Source organism: Anguilla rostrata, chromosome 16 (genome assembly GCF_018555375.3).
Source record: "Anguilla rostrata isolate EN2019 chromosome 16, ASM1855537v3, whole genome shotgun sequence".
Taxonomy (NCBI): Eukaryota; Metazoa; Chordata; class Actinopteri; order Anguilliformes; family Anguillidae; genus Anguilla; species Anguilla rostrata.
Window position 1 is genome coordinate 23,001,015 of NC_057948.1, and position 23,852 is coordinate 23,024,866.

Below are 23,852 nucleotides of genomic sequence, written 5' to 3' on the forward strand. Positions count from 1 at the left end.
CAAATGTCCAAACCAGAACATGTCACCATCACACAGATCACTTATGCACATTGTGATGTCACCAGAGGCCGAGTTATATACAGGTACATTCCCTTTTTGTAGTCCCTGGCTCCAGCAGGGACTACAGGCCATCATGGCTTCCCAGTTCGGAACTGCAAAGCCCATGACCAGCAGCACAGCCTGCGACAGTTACTACCCAGCTGCCATGAATTGGACTATTGACTTGATGGAGAGAAGAAAGTGTGTTTGGAAGAGGTTTCTAAAAGTTTCGTGGAATGATAGATTGAGAACTGGGGGAAACAAGAACTTTAGTTTTTTTTTGCTTTATATTGAACTTTTGGATACTTTGTCTGGAAATCCCTTTCTTTTTTAGTTTGCCTCCTGAGACAAATCCTTGTCTAAAGTTTTGTTAATAGATTAGAGAAGCCTTTTTTGGAAGCCAGTCTGGACCATTTCTCACCACCCATGCTCCACAAGACATAAAGGTAAGGTTCCTAATATGTCATTACATCACACCATGTATATCCGCTTTGTAAATATTCTGAAGGTCTGAACCACTTTTATCTGACGACATACAATAACTGAAGCATTTTATGTCATGAGAACATTGTGTAGTTGGTTACACTGTGATATAATAGTTTTTTGTGCTACATTTAGTTTGCTGTTTTTAGGATATGGAAAGGAGAATTATACATTTTATAAACTATTGTCACTGTTTGGGCAAGTCACAGGATATGTCTAGTTCTTACAATAACGTGTTTGCATTCATTTAGATTGCTTTCTATTCACTGATATGTTCTTTTGACTTTATAACCCACTGCAATGTATCAGCCGATCAACACGCTACATTTTGGCTCTGCAGGGGAGTTGACAAACCATGCACACAAATGATTGCTATGCATCACGTTATTCGTTGCTATTTTATTTTTTCATGAGTTGATTTACCACTTCTTGGTAGCCCTACTATAATGAAAGATGGGCATTCTCTGGATGAATCTCTGTAATTCACACAGTGATGGCATTTATTCGGTTTTGTCAGGATTCTCTGAGAAGGAAAAGAGAGAAGGCCAGCTGTGACATTTTGACTTTTTGTTCTAAGCAAATATGTTACTTCCTTCATTCATCACTTACAGGCCATGTTTTTTTTTGAGGGAGGGGATGTGCTTTCTCCCTGAAGTTCTTGGACATTCTCTAAATGGCATGTGCTTAATGGTTACCCGGTCTTGAAAGTGTTTTTTCATGTTTAAACTTCCGCCTTGAGAGATGTTTTCTTGCCAATTCACACACCAACAAATGCAAAATAAACCAATATAAATAAAGAAACTGGCCACCATGCACCAGGAATTAAGTATGAGTCACAAGTCACATTGGGGATGGATGTGTTCAGAGGCTTAAGAGCATATATGTCATTTTCTAAAGAGAGCAAAATAGCACAGGATGGTAACACCTCTTGGCTCAGGTAATGATTGGACCTTCAGTACATTTAGCGTAGAAGATATGGAATCATCATAAAAGCTAAAACAAAAAAAAAAACAAATCCATGTGTAAAAGGTATAAGTGATGCTGTGCACTTCTGTTCTCCTGACAGCTCTCTGCACAATCATGAACGCAGCTGCCTGGTCCCTTCGAAATCACTGTAATCATGTTGGCAGCAGAGTAACAGGTGGTTATCTTCTTAATTTCCATTAAAAGACCAGACAGGAATTAGTGACAATTACAGGTTAATTGAAGATAAGTCATTCTCATTGATCTGATTACACCGCAAGGTGGACGATGATAATATAATATAGATAATGCATGTGCTATTGACACATGTGACTTGTGGAAATGGGCCAAGCCTTTAAAGGGATTGCCTGCATCAGAAGAGAATCCACACTATGGCTACATTCAGACAGCAGACCTTAATGCTGAGTTGTGCAGATCTAATTTTTCCAGTGATTGTTCATTTAAACTGTCACAACAGTACTGCCAGTGTCAGCTAATGACATTAATCTGTCACATGGTGAGTGATCAGAAGGAAACAATGAAAAGGAAATGGAAGCAAATTCCTGAAATTGTTTGGTGCCCATTTTATTTTTACAGGGAACAGACAGACACAGTTCCAGTCTCATCAGTCACTAGTTAGTGAGCAGCAGTGCCGTGTCCTTAGTGTGGGATTAAAACATGTGGAGACAGTTTCATTACTGGTTATTCTAACGTGCCGCTACAGTCCCTGTGGTTCACTTCCTGACTCTTGGATGGTGGAGGGACAGAAGGCATGGGGCTTCAGAGAAGCCTGCAGAGGAGAGAGTTTGAAATATTTTAAAACGTCAGAGCAATATCTTAAAACAGTCACAGGAAATCTGAGGTGGTATCGGATATTCTTTCAAAATCTAACAGCATGTCGACTCGATGACCTGGAATCAGCATTTGTCCTTACATTTGACTTTACAATTAAAAGAAATCATTCCATGCTTTTTCCTCCTTGGTAACTCAAATTCTGAAATGTTTTGAATGTTTGCATAGAAAAAAAGTTGAGGACAAATGTTGATAGAATTCAAGTCAGGGGGAAACAGGCCTCACCATGGTTTAAATGTACTTAGTGCACACTTAATTAATCGTTCTGATGCAATAATTGTGTGGATACAGTATATCACTTTAAATTTTTAACATTTATGATGGAACTGAAAGAAATTCAAGGCATTCATTAATTTTTACAGAGTACCTAGTTTCATTTTAAAAGCTCAATAGCCATGATGTCTATTATCAACTCCACCTTAACAATGTAATTACTGCCAATGCGTGTGGGATTGGTTAATTAAATTGATCTAGGCAGTGTTGATTGGCTAATTAAATTGCTCTGCACCTCAGTTTAATTTTTGTGTAATTAGGCACATTATAAAAGCAGGTGTTCCTAAAATGGTTATGGCAACCATTCAAAATAAGCTTCACAATTTTTTTTTTTTTTATTATTTTAAATGGAAACATGTTTAAATGTCAGTATTGGATTTTTTTTTCTCTTAAAACTTTTTTTGATGGTTTGATGTTCTAGATCCAATAAATTAGACTTTTTAAATATGAGGAATATCACTAATATTCATCAAAAATAACAGATTTCTGTGACTGATTGTTCCTTCTGACAAGTTTTATTATGAACTACAAACACCCCATTTATGCAGTCACATAAAATATTCAGTAAATGAGAGTGGAAAGGATTTTGTTGTAAGACCCGTGATGCAGGATGCTTTTAGTTGAGGGCACAAGCTTTTAGTGCCCTTTTTAAGTGACAGATTTGACTGTCATTTTCAACTTCACAAAAAAGTTTCCACAGCTTGATAGTCATGTAACTATTAAACTAAAGTTTTTTTTTTAATGATTAGAAAATTCCTGTAACTACTCAATCTGTACAATTTGAAGGGGCATGAAGTTGACTGCTTAGTGAAGTTACCTCTTAAGGAAGTAACCCCATGAAACTGTGGTTGTATGGCTCAGTGTGTTAACGACAAAATTTGCATGTCATGGGCATCAACAGTGAAGGCAGGTAATCAGGTTTACTCCCTGGGAAGAGGCTGGTTTCTTATTTGTTACTAATTAAAGTTTCTACAACGGTTTTTCAAGTAGACTCTTATTATGACTGTCTTGTCACTGACTTCTTTTTGTAAAATTTCAAATGGCAGTTAAGCGTGGAAATAACAAGGAGTGCTATTGAAAATATTTCTTTTAACCCACATATAATAATTTTAAAGGCTTGAAACCTCAAAGTGTGCATGTAATTTATCTAATAATTTATGCAGTCTGAAAATGTAAATATAATGATATACTATGTACATGTAACTCCCAAAATGATGGTCTGTTCCAGGATAGCAGTGCCTCCATCAAAAGTGCTCAAGTAATCAAAGACTGGATCAATGCGCATGAAAATGATGTAAACCACAATGCTGGGGTCATCTCAGTTAACAGGGGAGTACTGTATATCACAAAGCAGGATCATTGAATTAGCCAAATAACTGCGCTGAGTAAAACCCTGAACTTTTTACTTATGTCCTCGTTTCAGATTTGGGAAGGTTCCGAGTGTTGCTCAGTGCAGTTATCCAGCTAACTCAGTAATCCCTCTTCGTGAAACAGGACCAGATCTCAACCTGATTGAACACTTGCGGGAGTGGTGCCTGAAACGGTATACCAGTTAAATTGGCAGGTAAATTTAAAAAATGAAACTAATTAAATCTCACATGGAAATTTTCATCCTTCGAGTACAGTTTTAGACACTTGTAGAATCTCAAGATGCATTGTAGCTGTTCTGGTGACTTCTGGTGGCCCAACGTCCATATCGTAACACTTTATGATGCTCTTGAATTCATTTTTTTCAGTTAGATATATTCTACAAAAATGAGCTGTTTTAAAGTTGTTTTAAAATTTCTGGGATATAATTTACATTGACTTAATATGCAATATATCATATTCATATTGAGTATCACTATGTGTTTCTTGGTGATTACACTGTGATGGATTCTCCCAAGTTATGCAGAACTGTGCAAATGTGCTGTAGCCTGTTACATACTTTGATTTCATTGCAATAATTTACCCCACCCGTGCTTGAAAGTATAAAATAAAATTGGTTCCAGTGTTAAATAGACCTAATAAATTGACAATTTAATCACTGAGCTGGTTAAAATGTAGCTTCATCTAGATGGCCAATCAGTAGGATCACAATTAAACAAAAGCCTGAAATTACCTGCTGGTTTTTTAATTAAAAGAAAGAATTGATCATTTTTCAAAGACTGTATCTGCTGATATACAGACCACAACAAAGACTGTTAATAGTTAGTCAGCTTATCAACAAAATGGATTCAATCAAGCTCCCTTTTACAGAATTTAACGGGGAATAGTGGACAGTTTTCGTTAATTGCTTTGCCGTGCCAAAAGGCTGATGCTAAAGGCGAGGTAGATGTCGCTGTCAGGCTCGGTCTAGAGATCTTCGTCTCTGCAAGTGTGGCTGGGATAATTGTCATGTCTCTCCTCAAGCCATTCCCTGTTGCCATGCCAGTGATCTGTACTTCTTCACCCGCGGCATCATTAGAAATAATTTATTTTTATTTTATTTTGCTGAAAGGCAGAGAAAACTGTTGGATCAACCTTTATCAAAATGAAAAAATCACAACCAGGTGAAAATTTAGAAATGTATTAAGTTACAACAAATATTCATATCTAATCTAAAGACAAGGTTCAACTGCCTTAAAACAATTAACAGATATGGACAGTCACACAAGAAATGAATGAAAGAAGATAGCAAACCACAGCTTAGTTGTCCCAAAGTAATCCAAAATGCAAAAACCAAAAGACAGCAGAATATTCCAAAAGAACCAGAGATGAAATGTAGAATGCCAGACCTACTGTAGATGCAGGACGCAGATGCCTGCTTCCAACTAACAGTTACAAACTTATTCTCAGGTTGCCCAAAACTGACTGCTCACTAAAACAAAGCCACATATTTTACGTAAACACACACTGACACACCTCCTCTGACACACACACACACACGCAGACCCACACTCATACACAAACACACACATTCACACCTCCATTGGCCACCCCCCAATTCCTGCTCTGTCTTATCTCCAGGCTATGCTTGCTGAGTGCTTTGAAGCTTCCTATGGTTGAGAACGGGCAAATGGTGAAGTACATATGTGACAGTAGGAAGGCTGCAGAATTAATTTTGGCCACATAGGGTGATAGTCATTCTTTTGTACTTCTGAAGTGTGATTAAAGGGGTCATATCTGGGGCAGAGGGATTAACATCCGGGGCAGACCAAATGGAAATAGAAATATTGCAACAGTGTTCTACAAACACATTTCATAACAATGCATTGGAAAAATATATTGTAATATCTGAAAGCAGTGATGGTATCCATGTGTCTATTTGCCCATATATTGTGTGTACAGTGTTGTTATCTTTTCTGGACTTTATTTCAGAATACTGCGGCACATTGCATTTACATAATGCAGGTCACGGGAATTGTTGCGCTGTTGGGTGGCCTAGTCCTGTCTCCAGATCTTTTTAGCCCCCAAAAGGGGTATGAATAATATGGACCAGTGTTCTCCTGAACTATTCACCAACAAAAGAAATGTAAGCTGATGCCATAAAGTAGCCAAACTCTCCCATGGGTTAATACTTTCTCTTATTCACATTTTATGCTCAAAAAGGTCATCAAATGCTCCTCTGACTCTCTCGCTTTGCTCTCAATTTGCCGTTGCATTTGTTTCAGTCGGCATCAAAACTATTACGCATGGCGAGCATTAAGCAGCACCGACAGCTACCCCGCAATCTGCTGGGCTGGAGGCCCAAAGGTTTTGGCTCCTTGCTACTTTTTTTCCCCTTCTTTCTGCTGTAGCTGCTGCGCCAAGCAGACTTTGTGCATAACGGTGCAAAAACTGCTGTCACCTTATCCTGCGCTTCTGAGCACCCTCAAAATGGCTCTTATGCTCTGCCTGACCTCTGAGCTTAAGGGGATTTAGCAAGTAATTGAGGGAAGTGTGGGATGTCTTTTCACATCGAGTGTGAAGGCAGGTGGGAGGGTGGTTGGATAAAAAAAAAAAAAAAAAAAAACGATTCAGAATCTAAAGAACAAACTTAAGAGTTCCCGAACTATGCATCTGTTTGAGTTGATATAAGCTAAGTGTATGAAAATGCATTTTTGAATACGTTACCATGATGATGACAATGAATTATGCATTCATCCATTCATGTCAATTGAAAATAAGCATGAAATGTGTACAATGAATCCGACCTTGGTTTCTGCTTCACTGTAATTATTTAATTGCACTAGCAGTAATATCGTTCTTGGTACATTAGTCTAGTCAGCTCCTATTGCAGCTGACAGGATCCAGAATGGCTCAGCTGGTCATTGTGGTGCTTGTTCCAAGTACATGCTGGATTCACTTGGGTAATATGTTTAGATGTTGTAAATGTTTTTCTTTTAATTTGCCCATTTTCCTTCCGTTTTCAAGGACCATTTTCTATGATTTCTCAAATATTTCCAAGGATATTCCTGGACTATGTGAATCCTGAGTGCTAAAGGGGGGTGGTGGAGGAAGTAGTCATCTTCATCAGATCCATTAATGGAACAATCTGTACCACAACCACGTACCAAAGGCTGTTCCAACAATAGAGCCAGGAGGGGCAGGCTGCAGTTCTTGGCGGAGGCCACATTTCTAGCGTTTCAGTGTAAATCTGACATTTAATGCGGAGCAGATGACGGTGGTGGGGGAGAGGAAGTAATTAGCTCATGCTCTTATATTCAGAGCGCAAGGCATTTCTTCGCTAAATGTCAATTATCATAGTGATGCCAACCAGCCGGTAACCTTCCACTATGGTAGATTGGTACCTTCTGGAAAAAGCTCAGTTTATCCATCCCTGACTGCTCTCCTGACGACATTAGGTTTTTGCTGCACAATGTTACATTTATCAAAGAGGGAGTCTTTAAAATGCTATGTTTTTTATTTGTGGGAAAAACCAAATATCCAGAAAGGGCTAAAGTGCCACCTAACACACCACATTTAGGATTATGGGGGAACATTTATCTTAAATCCTGGACAAAAGGCCCTTCAATTTAATTCCGCTTGCTGAAGCAGTTCAGTTAAAAGACTGCAAGGTAAAAATGTATATAAATCAACACGTATGTTGAACTATTTCAAATTTAGCCCCCGGATACATTATTGCAGTTACTGTTTCATAGCTCAGTTAATTAAAAGTAAAGGAGCTCATGGTCATGAACTAGATGATTTACAGATTGTGGCCTACAGCACTTAGGACGAAGCTACTATTAAAAATACTACTGGACTATCTCTATCCCTCTCTGTTTCTCCCTCTCTTCCGTTAGGGGATGTATTTTGGTGACCCGTTTGCAGGCCCCTCTCTAACTCGGGCAGTATGGGCGTGCGCTGAAATGCCCCCGTCCTGCCGAGCAGACGCGTGTCCGCAGGCTGACTCTCTGATCCCAGTCCTGCCTGAACGGGCCAGTCGTCAGAGCTAGCCACACAGAACGCTCCGATCAGACTAGGTCATCTGTCACGCTGCATGCCGGGCACGCTAACATGACTTGATGTGCGTGTCTCCTAACGTTATGTCATGCCCTGTGATACTCGGATGCCTCTCGAGGGGTGGGGGTGGGAGGTGGTTTGCCTTCACTTTCCGCCGCACTTCTCTTCCCTTCCTATGTAGTCACCCGGTCAACCACACTGGTATATGGCCCCTTCCAAAATAATGAACCCTACAGCACACCATAAAGGGAACACTATACACCTACATGTATGAGGAAAGCATATTCGTAGAGGAATGAAAATGAAAGCAAATTTTCACTCTCCATGTAAAAAAAAAAAAAGCTTACAATATGCAGGTACAAATTATACACCGCTTGCATTAAAGAATGCTTTGTTAACATTAGATAAGATATATATTTCTAATTTTTCACAGCTCAATATACCCCCTGCCAACTCTGCCCTCATCCATGAATATGATTAGCCTAGCTAATAAGAGCCTGTCAAAGGTATTAAGGCTGTTTTTACTCACAACCATCTTTTTGTTCTAATCATGCATATTCTGATATTAAAATCATAAATCATTATATCTAAGTTTGTGCTGTTCTTTATGAGAGTCAAAGATCAGTCCTAACTGCAGACTGATTTGTTCTTGCCTGTCTTTGAACAAAGAACATTGTGTAAAAACTGGAGAAAGTGAAAAAGGAGAAAGGGAGGGAGAGGGGGAGGGAGAAGAAGAAACAAAAGTCCACTTCTAGCTTTTGAGGGCAAGGGTATCTACAGTAGCCACTATTTGAAATGATTTTAAGTAAAGGTAAAGGTAATTTTTCTTGGAGAGGGGAGGGTCAGCTGCACCACCATGCTCTACTTTAGACTCTTTATGTGGGTACGTTCGCTGATCCCTTGGTGTTGACCACATGGTAAGCCCAACTCCCACTCACAATTTGGGGCCCATTGTGGGCATAGTATCTGTGTGAAGAGAACGGACTGTCAGTGTGATTCAATCTCTGTGTCACCTTGGCGGTAAACTTATGTTCCCCGCCCACTGTAATGAGCAGTCATACGCTGTCCTTTTGAGCAGTCAAGCACGACGGCTTTGGGACAAAACTTGGCTGCAGGCGGCCCCGACTCATAAAAACAAACCAAACAAACGGTCAGGGCTAATGGTAGCCTGACAGGGTCCAAATGAGGTTTGCGGCTGTGTGACACCTATATCTCACCACTTATTTCTCTTTAAACTCTGTCCCTTCGCTGAGCTCTTGACAGCCTGTTAATGGAATGGTTTCCCTTCTGTTTTGCCTCAGAAACACAACAAATAATTTTCACAAAAACAAAAAAAAAAAGATTTCTAAAAAACCTGATCCTTAAACCAATGAGCTTCAACAGAACCAGTTTAGGTACAGAACTTTCAGAACGTGAGAGAAAAAAAAAAAGATTTATTGTGCACTAACAATGCCTGACTGATTTTAGTCAATCACTGTTTTTTAATAATAGAAAATGAGGAATTTTCTTGGTTGATAAGTCCGTGATTGACAGTACATAGTAGATCATCCCCACTGTGGGAGCCTTAGCACATCACCGCTAATTTTACTGACCTGACCAAATCAAGAGATTCATGAAGCTCACTACGGTTTCCGTTTTTTAAAGGCCATCAGCCCTTCTGACTTTGCACCTGTAAATCTGAACATGTCCCTATGAGGACGCCGCAAATAACGTAATCAAAGCTCCATCTGATTTGTAACAACAACCTGTATTTAAATGACACATCACTGACAACAGACCAGCAGGGACAGTAGGAAGGAAAGCCTAATTCGGCCAATTATTCCAAGGAATGGTAAGATGGCTGTGACTGAGTTAGCTGTCTTACACAGTGAAACATGATTGGTCCTAATTCATACAGGGAGTGGAATCATCCATGTCTCATTGCACAGAAAATTGATGTATTTAAACAGTGTTTATGGGTGGCAGTGTAGAATAATGCTTAGGGCACTGGGCTTGTAACTTCAAGGTTGTAACTTTGATACCCAGCTGGGGTATTGCTGTAACTTGTACTCCTGGGCAAGGTGCTTAACCAGCTTCAGTAAATGCCCAGCTGTATAAAGGGATTGTATGTAAAATAATATAAGCCTGGTCACACTGAATAAGAATGTCTGTTAAACGCTGAAAATGTAAGTTTGAAAAAAACTAACTCAGGGAGGAAAAGCTAATCATACTGAAATGAAAGGTGGTGAATATGAAGCCACATGTAATAAATACTGGTATTTATTTAGCAGTGTATATAAAATGACATGTTATATATATATATATATACATATAGGAACATGGCTGCAGGGATTAGCTTCCATTCAGCCAATCTGTGAGGTTGGGCACTGATGCCTGGAATTGTGCATTGTGATCTTAGGCTTATGTATGACTGTAGAAACTCTGTAATGAATGTTGCAACTGAGGAGAGATGATTTTTACACGCTGCATGCTTCAGCACTTGGTGGTCTCGTTCTGTGAGCATGTGTGGCCTACCGCTTTGCGGCTGAGCTGTTGTTGCTTCATACATTTTCACTACCTAATAGCAGCACTTACAGTTCACTGGGGAAGCTTGAGCAAGACAGAAATTTGATTAATTGACTTGTTGGAAAGGTAACATCCTAGGACAGTGCCATGTTGAAAGTCACTGAGCTCTTCAGTACGACCCATGCTTACGCCAGTGTTTGTCAAAGGAAATTGCATAGTTGTATACTTGATTTCATGCACCTGTTAGCAATGGGTGAGGCTGAAATAGCCAAATCCACTAATTAGAAGGGGTGTCTACATACTTTTGGAAATGTTTATTTCCAAAGTATGCAGAACAACAAAACTAAAAGTGTCTCTGTCCAAATACTTACACACTATACTGTATATATTCCTTTAATTTGCCTAATCTGTATTTTTTACCCACCAGTAAACTGTACCGTAGTGAACTGCTAACTAAGCTTTAACTGCTGTTATATGCAGATGGTAGTACAGCTATTTGGCAAGTCAGTCACGCCCTAAACCACTCATTTGACCTGCCAGTCATGTTCCATCTTCTTTTTGCAGACAGTGCATTGTTTCTTTTTTAAAACTGCCTATAAATCTAATAAAATGCAAATTGAGTGTTTTTCATCGCAGAATAACATTCAATCATTCAATAAACAAGTGATTACTTGGCGCAATTAAGTGACAAAGTCAAGCTGTGACGATAATGTAAAAAACAGAACTGGGATTTAAAAATTGAAATTAAATGTAAAAAAAAAATCACATCATTACTAAAACACCAGTTTAGGGCCTGGAGCCAATGTACACAAAATATTGAATGGCTCTGTATGAAACTAACCAAAACAAAGGTCTGAAAATATAGGACCCGGAGCAGCAGTGGCAGAAAGTGAGGAGGGAGTGCAAAATATATGTGCAATTTGTGGTAGGGGTTTGTGTAGCTTGTTCATAAACTAAATTTGTTTTGTTTGTTAAGGTGTAACCAGTCTGTTTGTTGATACACCAACATTTTCTAATAGATGATAAAGAATAAAATATCTGTGACATCAAAAAGTTACCAAATCAATCATGAAAAGTGCTGGATCTGTCAGAAGGTGTTTATAAGCCATGCAAAATTCTAGTGGAATATGAACAGATGGTAGATTTCGTGACAAACAAGCTAATTTGGTAGGGCTGGCTGCCTCCTTTAAGGCTCTTCTTTGATTTGATTTAAGTTATCCTGCTTTGCCCTTCCTCACATTGCTGCTGAAAAGCATGTTGCTGTTACGGAATGTTCTGGAAAACTGGAAAACAACAAGGAAACAAAAAAGAACGATCTCCCTATAAGAACAACATCTCGTCTAGCTGTCCGGATGATGACTACAGCCTTTCTTGAAAGATTGACATGAAAGGACAGTTTAGCACCACACAATATTTTCACTGAAGCTAAGGGGACTGCTCTTAATTTCCTCATCAGCAATGCTTTGCACCTGTGGTGCATGGTATCATTCCATCTTGTTGGGTTTTCTCAGCGACACCCAGTCCTACTGTGTGTCCAGTAGCACATTTTAATTTGGCAAAACATTTAATTTGACACCTCTGCTCTAGAGAAGTACTCGACGCCTGCAGAGTATTACATTTCGCTCAAGCGAATCTGTCATTCAGCAGAATTCTTTTATTAGTATTTCTCCAAAGAGGTGACGCTTGGGCCGAAGGAATCCAAAGGATCATTTTGACAGCAGGGTTGACTGTCTGCTCATTCATGGCAGGCGGTAAAATATTCCCAATTCATGTCCTGTGCCTGTGCCTGCTCACACTCTGCTCCAAGCCTGTGCTTACAGCAAAATCCCCGGCCCTGGTAGAGGTTCAGTCCGCAGAGCGGATTTTTCCGTTATCCAGTGAGCAGCCAGGGGTCACTTCCATAAGCCCAGAGAAAGTAGCTTCCGGGTCTTAGTTTTAATGAGCCTCTGGCCTGGACTCCACTCAGCCGGCTCGTATCTTACTGTGTTTCACTGAGCGGGCCGAAACCTTGCTCTGGCTCTGTTGGGAGGCATTGCTGAAGGCGTTGGGCTGCACTTCTACACTTCCATATTGGCTTCCCATTTTCTGTGAAAACTGGGCAGATTATTTTCAGCTGAATGGTATGTTGTGTTTTGCCGTGCAGATAGAAGCATTGTTTGAATCATATCTACAATGACAGATTTGAATTACTGCATGTTAAAAAAAAACAAAGAATAAATGTGTCGTTATACCAATGGATGAGGAGGGGTAACTAAACTCATTCTCAAACCACCGCTATAATAACACTATAACTTCTGTAAATTCATGGTTTTATGTACTACAATTAAAAGTCCAATTGTGTTCATCGGCAATGATCTTTCCTGACTGATAACTCCAGTATTGATTCAGGAGGGTGCAGCCAAGCATGTGCTCTCTAAAACATGATGCCTGGGTGAAGGGGGGAGGGGGGAAGGGGGTTTCATCTAACCCAGAGCTAATACATTTCAGGCAGGATCAAGCTGCTTGCATGCTCACATTTTAAGTATCCATTCAGATAGGAGAGCATTAGGTTTAGGAGACGGCTGTGTTTAGAGCAATTCAACTCGGTCTATGAGTTGCAGGCAGGTTGTATCCAAATTTAGCAGAAAGATGCAAGGCTTTCCAGACATAGCATGTCTGGATGATAGGTCTTTGTTCGTTTTGTCTGCTTTCAGTTTCCCCTCTTCCATTTATTTGGTTGAGATTTTACATTACAGTAGCAGTGGCTGCTGCAGTACAGTATGGCAGCAACCATATGACCATGCAATGGGAAAGAAATCTTGAAGTCATCATTTGAAATCCTAGCAGAGGGTTTTAGATTTCAAAATGCCTTATGTATAAAAAATAAAAAATCTTACTGTATACAAAACTGTTTCTGTTGGTTAGCAGTGATGACATACCTCAGGCTGGTCCCTACTTTCAGATTAAAAGAGACTAAAATATTATACCCTCTCAAATAAATGAATAGACAATGTTATTTTATCTTCAGTCTTTATCATATAGCTTTCTGTCGAGAGTGGAAATGACTGTTATTTAGCCTTGGCTGCACAAAATACCACTTCCCTCTGATCACTCTTCTGTTAAGTTAAATTTCAGTTATTTGTCATTTCTTTTCTTTCCAAGGTGTACCAGAAACCAGAAACTAACTGCAACAATATAGGGAAAACAAGGTTAATGTAATGTCTTGCACTGTTTGCAGCATGTGCAGCATGTTTTTATATCATGCATGATTTTTCCTATGAATGTAGGAAAACGTGTTGGATGTGCATTTTTATCTAACCAACCTGTACCTAATGTCTGTGTGCATGTTTCTTAAGGGAGATATTCCATTCCCATATTGGCTTTGCGCAAATGAGGTAAATAAAGCAAATGCATTATTTTGTATAGCATCTTCAAACAGGGGACTGTAGTTCAATTCATTATTAATAAGCAGTGAAGAAAATATAGTATAATCTTAATAAGGCTCTCAATGTGGTCAGGGAGATCCTTTAAGTGCTCTGTGTTGCTGATGAGCACAGTTTCAGAAAAGAGGTCAGGCGTGTTTGCTGTTTTACTGCACCTCTGTGACTAAAGCGATTTTGTCACTTTCCCAAAGTCTTTGAGTCGCTTTGATGGTGGCTTACGAAGGCCGTGGCGGCTTATCCTCCCGCCCCCTCCCACCCTGTGAGATCTGAGACCTCCTCCTTCGGGGGGGTGGGGGGTGCCCGCCCACTTGTCAGCGGCACAGCGTGTCTTTTGCTTTTCTTCGGAAAACTTAGATGGCGTGACTGAGATTTTATTTCCGGGGCGGAGTCTCATCGGATTCGCCCGCCTTGTGTTATACCATTCTGTGCCCAAGTGGAAAAGCGATTTCTATGGAAAAACAGCATGTGGGGGATGTGTGTCTGTTTCCGGAGTGTAAGGAGTCTCCAAGGTGCAGTGAGGTAAAGCCCTTCCTGTACGAGGTCCCTGAGTCTCACACAGCCAGCACATTCTACCTCTGATCCAGATCTTTGTCTCCTTTTTGAGAATTGCAGAAGACTCCCACTCAAAACACAGAGATGACAGAGTTGTGTTGAAGCAGATCCACGGTAAACAGCCACTGCAGGAGGACTATTACTGCAGTAACACTTAGTCATTACACTAATTAATGTCCAAATGTGCTGCGGTGGTGGGATGGGAATCATCTACTCTTCAGCAGTAGGAGAACACAGATATTTCAGCTCTTTCTACTTGCTTCGTTTGAGCTTGTTACGGATGGCTTCCCCATCCAAAATCACATTCTGTGCTTTCTGTGCTCTGTGTGTTGAAGGGCTGCTGATGGTGGACACCATTTCAGCCATTCTCTTAATCAGCCTGGATGCTCTGAAACCATGCATTTTGCTACTTTGCTCATACAGTCATTAAACTGAATCTAGCAGAAAGCAGGTTTGGCTCATTATCTGTTTATTTATTTATTTATTTTTGTCCCTGAATGTGTTGTTTTTCACACACAGCTGCTCAGTATCCGTGTAGTCACGTGTCCAGTATCCCAAAATCTTTCATGTTGTGCGTGATTACTTTTGTTGATCAACTGATCATTCAAGGGATTGCCACAGAACATATTTCAGAAAATAGATACACATTTGTGTGCATTCAAACTGAATGCAACTGAATGGTAGGAATGTCTATATATATATATATATATATATATATATATATATATATATATATATATATATATAATTTTTGATTCTCATGCAGCTCATCTGGTCATGTGACCCCAGATGCCAGTGATATAAAAAAATTAATTACAGCCAGGTCCCAAAAAGGTCCCTAATTTTGGAGTTCAGAATCCAGGACAAAGTGTATGGAGGTTACATTGAATCTAGGCTTCCGTGGTATTTATCTAAAAAAAATGTTTGTCATTTGTCTGAGAAACTCATTACGTTTTAATGGGTTTTCTGAATGCTGAATGTAAACGTGGAAGAGAAGCATTCCGGTTAATCACCTGAGTTTGTATCAACTCGACATGTCAGTATACCCATTAATCACATGGCATAATACAGATATTCATGGAAATGTTTCCATGGTATTCCAGAGCCTGTTTATTGAAGGTTTTCTGGCTCCGCCTCCAGGTACTCACGAAGGAATGTGCAGTTTGCGATTAGCAGGTTGGCCAAACTTGATTACATTTGGCTTATAGTCTGAAGTGGATGTTGCTCCTGTGTGCTTGTCAGTCTGGCGTCTGGTTACCCACTGATAGACAATTCCCTGGCAGAAGTACAAGTACCATTATAGCCGTGCTTGTGGCTGAGAAGTGAATTTGAGTTTTGGGTGTGAAGGGTAGGCTCCACAGGATTACATGGCCTTTAGCCACCTCAGAAGCTGAAAGACTGTGGATATGTGGACAGGGACAAGTAGCAATGAGAGCTCATGTTTTCAGCAAAATAATCCCTATGAATCATCGGCTATGAATGACATAAATAAAAGAGGCTCTCCTACGTTCCATTTTGCTTCTCATATTTTTAAAATGACACTTTTTTGATCTTGTCCCTTTCATTTTTGAAATTCCTCTTTACCACTTTGTTACTTTTCCTTTTCAACACAACTCTCATTTGACAATTTCTATTTACTGCATCCCACTTTGAGAATTCAATGTTAATCTTGGTCAGGGTGAAACTCTCCATTAAGGAGTTGTTGTTCGGAAGTGATATCGGCTCTTGCCAGCTGAAAACTGTTTCAACATTTTCTGAACTGAAATCAATATTTCCTTCCTTTTTAAAAGACAATGATGCTTGTCTCAGTGAATGTCTGCCAAGCTTTCTTTTTTTTAGCATCCATCTAAAAACATCCCCAGCAGAGATCAATGCCAAATCTCAATTATAATAGGCCACTAGATGGTGATTACTTTGAGTGATGGCTTAATGAAAGCTTTATAAATATGCATAGGTCATCAAGGGTACCCATACTGTGGATTATTAAATCTGTGGGGGTCAAAGGTCTGGCTAATGAGGAAAGGCTGAAGGTTGATATAGCCACTGCAGGGGGACTTTTGATTATTTTTTTATCTCTTCTCTTCAGAAAAACTGCAACAAATCCAAACCAAGCTCAGAGCCTTTTCAGTGAACCCCCTGAGCTGGTACTTATTCTTGTCAACATGTTAATCTGCCAAAGGGTTAACCAGCACTACATTTCAGATTGGCATGCCTACCATGCAAGACAGACCACATTTATCGAGTGTGCGTCTCTTGATAAAATGGCCTGTGACCATTTTTTATGAAGGTTATCAACCAATTGAAACCACAATTTGCCAAGTGAAAAAAACCCAGTATTTAGATTCAGTGTTATCGCTCATACTCTCAAATCATTTGTTTACCTAACTCCCCAGCCACCCCTCCCCATTTCCCTCCTTTAATTTATCGTTTCACAGTCTCCTTCTTTCAGCAGTTCTTCAAATCAGTCGTTTTCCATTTCCTCTCCATCCTGATGACATTGCATAATTTACAGCCACAACTCCATGACTTGTTGAGCTGAGATTGGATGGGTGGGCAGGTGGGAGCGGCAGGGGGGAAGGGGGGTATGGAGAGATGGTAAGGCCAGGTGCAGTGCAGTGGTTAATACGGATTTTCAGGACCCAATCTTTTCTTTGTCTACCCCACTATAAACCAACTCCTGACCGGATGCTGGTGTACTTTATAATGTAATGGCAGTGTTTACAAGCCCACGGCTCAGTTGGCTTTCCAGAAGCTTCTACATATGCCTAGGAACAATGATCCACCCCCTCTCCCATAGACGATTCAGGCCAAAGTTTGAAAATACAGAATGTCCTGACATCATGCTTGTACCAAACCCATGTCCATGTGGGTTTTCTTTGGGTAGTCTGGTTTCCCTCCACAGCCCAAAGACATCCAGGCTAGGCTAACTGGACACTTTAAATTGCCCACAGCTATGAATGCCGTACAATGGATTGGCCCCCTGTCCAGAGTGAATTCCTGCCAGGGATAGGTTTCAGCTCCATAGGTTCTAACCCTGGAAGAGGTGGGTTAGATAAGGGAATGGTGGATAGATGGATGAATGGATAAATTGCAATTATCAACTTCTGTCCAGCTCAATGTCAATGTCTTATTTTTGCGGTAAATTGGTGATTGGCTATTCAGGAGGAATTTTGTGTTTGACAGTTATGAATAAATCCTCGATTCTTAAATTACAGCTCACTACAGTCCATGCTATGCTTTGCAGTTTATAAAATCAATGTTATTTTCACAATATTACCCACAAAGCCCTCAAGCAAGAAATCTGCTGCCATGTTGTTAATGTGTCTTTAGTTCATCAGAATTTAATTAAACAAAATGTGCCTTTCTGGAACTTAAGCTCTGAGCATTTTACAACTGATTCACAAAAGCCACTATAATCAAGAGTGATTAAACTACTCACGGCTCAAATCCTTTTCTGACTCAACACAATCTTAGCATCTTTACCACGATAACCACAGTTACAAAACTAGGCATTTTCACTTTGTTTTATTAAAATCCCTGGTCTCACAGTCTTACTTTTCAAAAAAGCTAAAAATCCCTTGTTACAAACAGTTTAGAAAACAAACTAAATATTTCCATATTTTGACCCTGCAGTTAACCAATTCCACCACTGGCATGCCAGTACACAGGCTGAGTATATAACAAACCAATGGAGTACCTTTAATTATAATATTATATTAGGGCACATTTGGTTTCTTATGTAAATTCCCAAATGTAAATAAAATGTATTGTGCATTTGGTCCCTATTGGATTCAAACTTTGTTAGAATGGACTAACGCTGAAAAATATGTTATATACCATCATATAATCTCCACCCCATTGGTCACTGCATTATTGTCCATGTTTTTCTACAATTTTACAAACAGGGAACAAAAATAAGTCATTAAAATTTAATGTTTAAACTGTTAATGCATTTTTAAAAATCAATTGGCTAATTAATTATATCCTGTGCAGTATAAAGAGCAAGACCATTTAATCTTGTTTTCAACAATGCGGACAAGAACAGCTGTCCTGTTAGGAACATACCAGCTGGCTACACACTAGTCAACCTCACATGCATCTTTCAATTCTTTCAGTGGTGGTAGATTGAGTAAATGACAGTTCATGGTGCTGTATCCTTATACCAAAAACAGTCTAACAGTAAAATGGATCTAAATAACTACTTTAAATGAACCCATTACCCTCAATTTAAAATGCAAAATGCAAGCTGTAACATGGAGGGATGGTATACCTGCTATCCCAATGTCTGCAGTTTTCATCACAAGTGTATACTTTCGTTGATCATAATTTATGTCCACAGTTTTGCAAGCAAGGCATGTGGAATTGAACAAATTCCTTACTCGGCAGAATCTGAACTAATTACACACTCCTGCCATTAAGAGAAATATCCAGCATCACAATTTGCTGAGTTCATGTTTTGTTTTCCCGCTACTTGTTGGGATTTCTGTGTTGAACATTTTAAAAGCGTGTTCATGATTTAATGGTAAAATGGTTTGTGGCTTTGAGACAGTCTTCTAATGCTGCATATTGCAGCTCTCAGCAGTCAAGAACACAAGACAGATCTCTTTTGAAAGGAGCCTTTTTTTAAAGCTGAAAAACCTATGCCCGCTAACATTTGAGCACATATCTTACAATGGCAGAGAAAGGCAGAAATCCTGATTATGGTTCCACTGCAGGGTCTAAGGGGAATTTAGTACAAGGATTGTATCAAACTTGCACAGTTGGACTAACATTTAGCACAGTGGGGTGGGGTGGGGTGAGAGGGGTGGCGGGAGGGTGGATGGTGCAGCGCCGCATTGCTTTTTATATCCCTGAATAATTGCCTTCAGGTATTTTAGGTTTAAAGGGAAACTTTGTGAGAACTGAGAGTGACACCGAGCAGTGAGTGAGGACTGAGGCATCCCTGACATTAAAAAAATGTGAATCTTGAAAATAGTTTTACATGAATAACTACTGTCTCAAGTTGTGTGCGTGCCTGTACGTGCATGTGTGTGTATGCATGTTTATATCTGTTATAAATGTGCATTTTTAACTGTACTGTATAATATAAAAATATAAAAAATATAAAAAGACCAATGCCACTGAAAAATTAGAGCTATTTTATTGCCAAGCCTTCCGAAAAAAGGACAAGCATCCATGGAATAATGTTTCTGAACTCAACTCAAGCCAAATTCACACAGAACAGACTCCTATGGTTTTTACAGAAAGGCAGCTTTTATGGATTCCAAACTTGAAAGAGGGTGAAGCAGGTATGAGCAAGCGTGTAATTGTGTGTCGGTCCCTGTTTGAAGGAACATTCAGTCCAGAATACAGATACGAGGTGTTATGGCAGAAGTCATGGTGAGAGACTCAATTTATCAATGAAAAGCACTGTTGGTGGCTTCAAACGCATTGTTTGCATCAGGGTATGAGAGCCCTGTGTGTGTACTATCCTACAGATTTCCTGCCTCTCAAAAATGCAGTGCCTACATCGCAGTAACTGAATCACTGGCACAGGGGTTTCCAACTCTGGGTTTGGACTCATAGGGTCTGCTGATTTCTGTTCACCATAAAATCAACAACTAAATTATACTTATTAAACCAACAGGGAGAGTTTAACTTCACAGTTTCTAAAAAATGCATGTAAAATGCTTTAAAAGTGATGATGACAAATTAAGAATTCATCTCTAAGAGATGAAATCAAGTATGATTGCAGTAAGATGAGTTTTGAAGTAGTTGAGCTTAAAGTGACTGGGTGCACATCCACAATTTCTCTGTGAATTTATGCAGTAGGCTTCTGAACGTACAGGTGAACCGAGTGAACGGTTTTTTGTATTTGGCTCAATTATGAAAATACTATTGGATTCATAATTTTTATGCAAACAACCTACATCCCTTGGCTATGATTACACACCACAATGAAATTTCTGGGGCATACCATTGACCAGCAATCTGACCGAAAGTACCAGGAGTGAAATGTTACATTTAACCCCAAGGTTTGTGTAAAAACTAACGTGGTGTGGGGTACACCTAACAGTCTTAATAGCTTTCAAATTTAATACAAACTAAGGTAATTCAATACAATTACATGTTCCATGATAGAAACAGTCTTTTGATATATTTTTTAATTACATCTGTATGCTGTTCATGGCCTTCCTATAGCAGTGAAAATCTATCTATGCCCTATGTTACATTTGTCCCCACTCTCGCTTACTCTCAGGGGTATATCCCTGTGTCCTACCCATGGCCGGCGGTGGGTATGGGCAGGGGTGGGCTCAGCCCACCCAAACGTGCGTCTTACCCACCCAATCAAAAGTTTATTGAATTAACGGTATTAATAGGCTATATGACCACTCGGGACATCTCTACGCATAAAAGCAACGGTAAGGTTGTATATTTATTCAATATTTAGTCCCAGATATTGACTGTAGAATGACATGGTATCATTTTTTAAAACTTTTTCTTGTTTATTTCGTTATTCAGTGAGCAGCGTTTTCACTGCTGTATTGGCATAGCTTAGGGCTATTGTCGGGTTTATCTTGTTGCTATGACGGAATACGATTTTTTAGTGGTGAAATAATATTTTTATGAATGACAAGATAGACAATGCTATCCATTATGTGATGGGTGGGGGGTGTAGTTGTAGATGAGACTGCAGGGAGGGGGTGCGTGTTAAATGAACGACCAGAGCGACAATGGTGGCGCTGTGAAACTCCGTATTCGGCATAGTTGTCGTGTATTGTCTACTAATGAAACTAAAACAACACGTTTCTGTTTTTAACTCTTGCTTCGGTTGCAGTAGCACCGAATGTCTGAGTTCAGTAATCTGGGCACGCCGGCGTGCCGACCACTGGGGGCTTTGCCCTAAGAGGTTAAATGAATTAGACATTAAACAAAATTTACCTTTTGAAATGCCTGAAGAACAGCTCTTGAAAATGCCGGAATATTGTGATCAGTGGTATTATTTATTTGGTATTTGATTCGATCTTGTAACAAAAAACAATGTTTGAAATATAATGAATGGAACTCCATGTTCCTGTAAATTTCAGGCATGTAATTTTAAAACTCCTCAGTAACTATTGTGAGAAGAAATTTTCTTCCTGTTTTTTCTACCATAAATGTACATAAACACAGTGTGTTTCATACACGCCTCATTTAAAAGTGCCAAACATAGCTTATCAAAAAATAACTTGAAAAAAATGACCTTTAGTTTATTGTACAGCTGAAATGATTGCATAGCCTAGCCCACATGTCGCCCTTTTATACAAAGGCACAAATGCAATGCAATTATACTAATTTACACTTCATCATTTATGATTTGTACCCCTATTGCTCACAGCTGTGGGCTGTTTCTTTCAGTTTTTTGATCTTATCTTTCCAGTAAATAACAGCACTGACGTGTTTGTTATGTTTGATTTCACAGAACATAAGCACTTCTCTTACAATTGACAATGCTTGTTTCTGGTTTTTAATCCAATGTAGTATGTCTTTTTTGATATTTCAATTTTTCACCATTCAGTGCAATGTATTTTTTTTTTTTTTTTTACTGCTAACACCTTTGTCAACCTGATGCTGCCTGAATGCAGCTCCCTGGTGTTCTCATTTACTTTTCACACTGTGAAAACCTGCTGTGGGATTTCTGGGAATCTCGCACCCTTAGTGAGCTATTATGTCTGCCTTTAGTTCACCTAGAATAACATTCTGTGTTCTGATGTCTGCTCCGCAGCGATGCTCATATTTACAGGTAGCGTCATGTAGGAGTGCCTTCTTGTTTTCAGTGAGACACATTGCTCAGGACAGCAATCATTTTCTCTGCTAGAGAGTCAAACAGCACTTATAAAGGCATGTGCAATGGAAGGACTGTTGTGTTTATAGCCCATTGTGGCAGAACAGCTCACAATGTATCTCATTGTTTCTTTCTCTCTTTGTTCAATTCCCAAGCTCACTTGAAGCACCTGAAGGGTCTGTTATAGCTACCTTTTATTTTTTCCTGTATGCACTTGATTTTCACGATTCTCCTCTTTTTTCTACTTGGGTGGAGCACACTCACCTCTCCTTTTCATCACATTCTGATATTGTGTTGAAATTTCTTTAGTCTATTAGAATCATCCGCTTTCCTCCATCTTTCTCAATCTTGCAAATCCAGTTTTGATTATAAAAACATTTTCAACTCTGTACTTTTTCCACCCCAGGCAACGGTCACTGTCCTTCTCAGTCATAGTAATTATTTCTTCATTGGAATTCATTCATGCTTTGGCCATGTTCTTGAGCTGAAGCGAGATCCTTCCATGGAACTTGCTTCTCCCTCCGCGCATCTTTTCACTTTTCTCTGTTAAGTTTTGCTGAGATTCTGATCCACTTTTTAAATCCGCCATTTATGCAGCATCACTGCCGTTGCCACACCCCCCGGGTTTTTCATCTTTTGGAAGACGGTTGTCTTCCATAGCTGTGGGGGAGTGAACTATTCACCTATATTTGGACTGTTTCCTCTTATTGCCAACAGACACACATAAAGGTCTCAATGTCTCTGTTTTTTGAAACGTGTTGTGCAAGCTTACCTGATTGAATGATTTGTAAGATTTGCCATTTTTCTTTCACAGAAATCCCTGGTTTTATTTGGGTGCTCTTAAATGGAGGTGTTGTGGATACCTTGCTGTGCTTGGGCAGATCCAAAGAAAATGGCCTGAAATTCGCACAGTGTGCTTGACAATGTGTCTGACTGCAAACTCGGAGCATGCCCAGGCTCAACACTGAAGGGAACATGTGGTGATAACTGCAGTGCCACAAGGCAGCAGTGACAGAGACCAAAAAATTCCTCAGATTGACTACAATGACCAAACCACAGGCTCTGCATCCAGGGACATACATGCCTGCTTGAGTCATGAGATATTTAAAAAAATAATAATAATAATAAAATCAAAGGTATGATAATAGTTTTTACTTAATTTTCTAGTACTGTATGATTCAGTATATTCCAAATGAAGCCAAGATGAAGCAAATACTTTGGAAGTGTGAGGCTCCTTGGGTGGACATACTGTGCTATGATTGGTTCATTTCACTCAGTGATTGACAGCTCATGGCAGATTACACCCATTACTTTGATTACTTGATCAGTGACATACAGCAAAGCAGGAAGGAGGAGTGTAGAATAGGCTTGTCCAGCTGCTTGTGCCATCCACGTTCAACATTTCCGAGGCGCGCCAGTCATCTTCACCCAGGTGCGAAAATTATATCCCTCTGTCACGCGCGAGCTGTTTGCATCGGGGCCGTGGGAAGCAACCGGCGTGCCCCACAGAGCCATGTCTCTGGGCAAACTGCCACCTGTGCGCTTTAATGGGA

General features: G+C 39.7%; 1 protein-coding gene and 1 long non-coding RNA gene across 2 annotated transcripts in view; one reads left to right on the plus strand and one right to left on the minus strand.

Annotated features, from left to right (window-relative positions):
• The first annotated feature begins 211 nt into the window (after positions 1–211).
• Positions 212–23,852, plus strand: part of lingo1a (leucine rich repeat and Ig domain containing 1a) — a 169,365-nt gene continuing 145,724 nt past the window's right edge. Inside the window, exon 1 of the mRNA XM_064312658.1 lies at positions 212–485. The gene's annotated coding sequence lies outside the window, so the exon portion shown is untranslated. The remainder of the gene's footprint in view (positions 486–23,852) is intronic.
• On the minus strand, positions 2,046–2,719 carry LOC135241554 (uncharacterized). The gene is made up of 2 exons (XR_010326029.1): positions 2,563–2,719; positions 2,046–2,275 (listed from the first exon to the last, which is right to left on the minus strand). It is a non-coding gene; the product is annotated as an uncharacterized LOC135241554 (long non-coding RNA).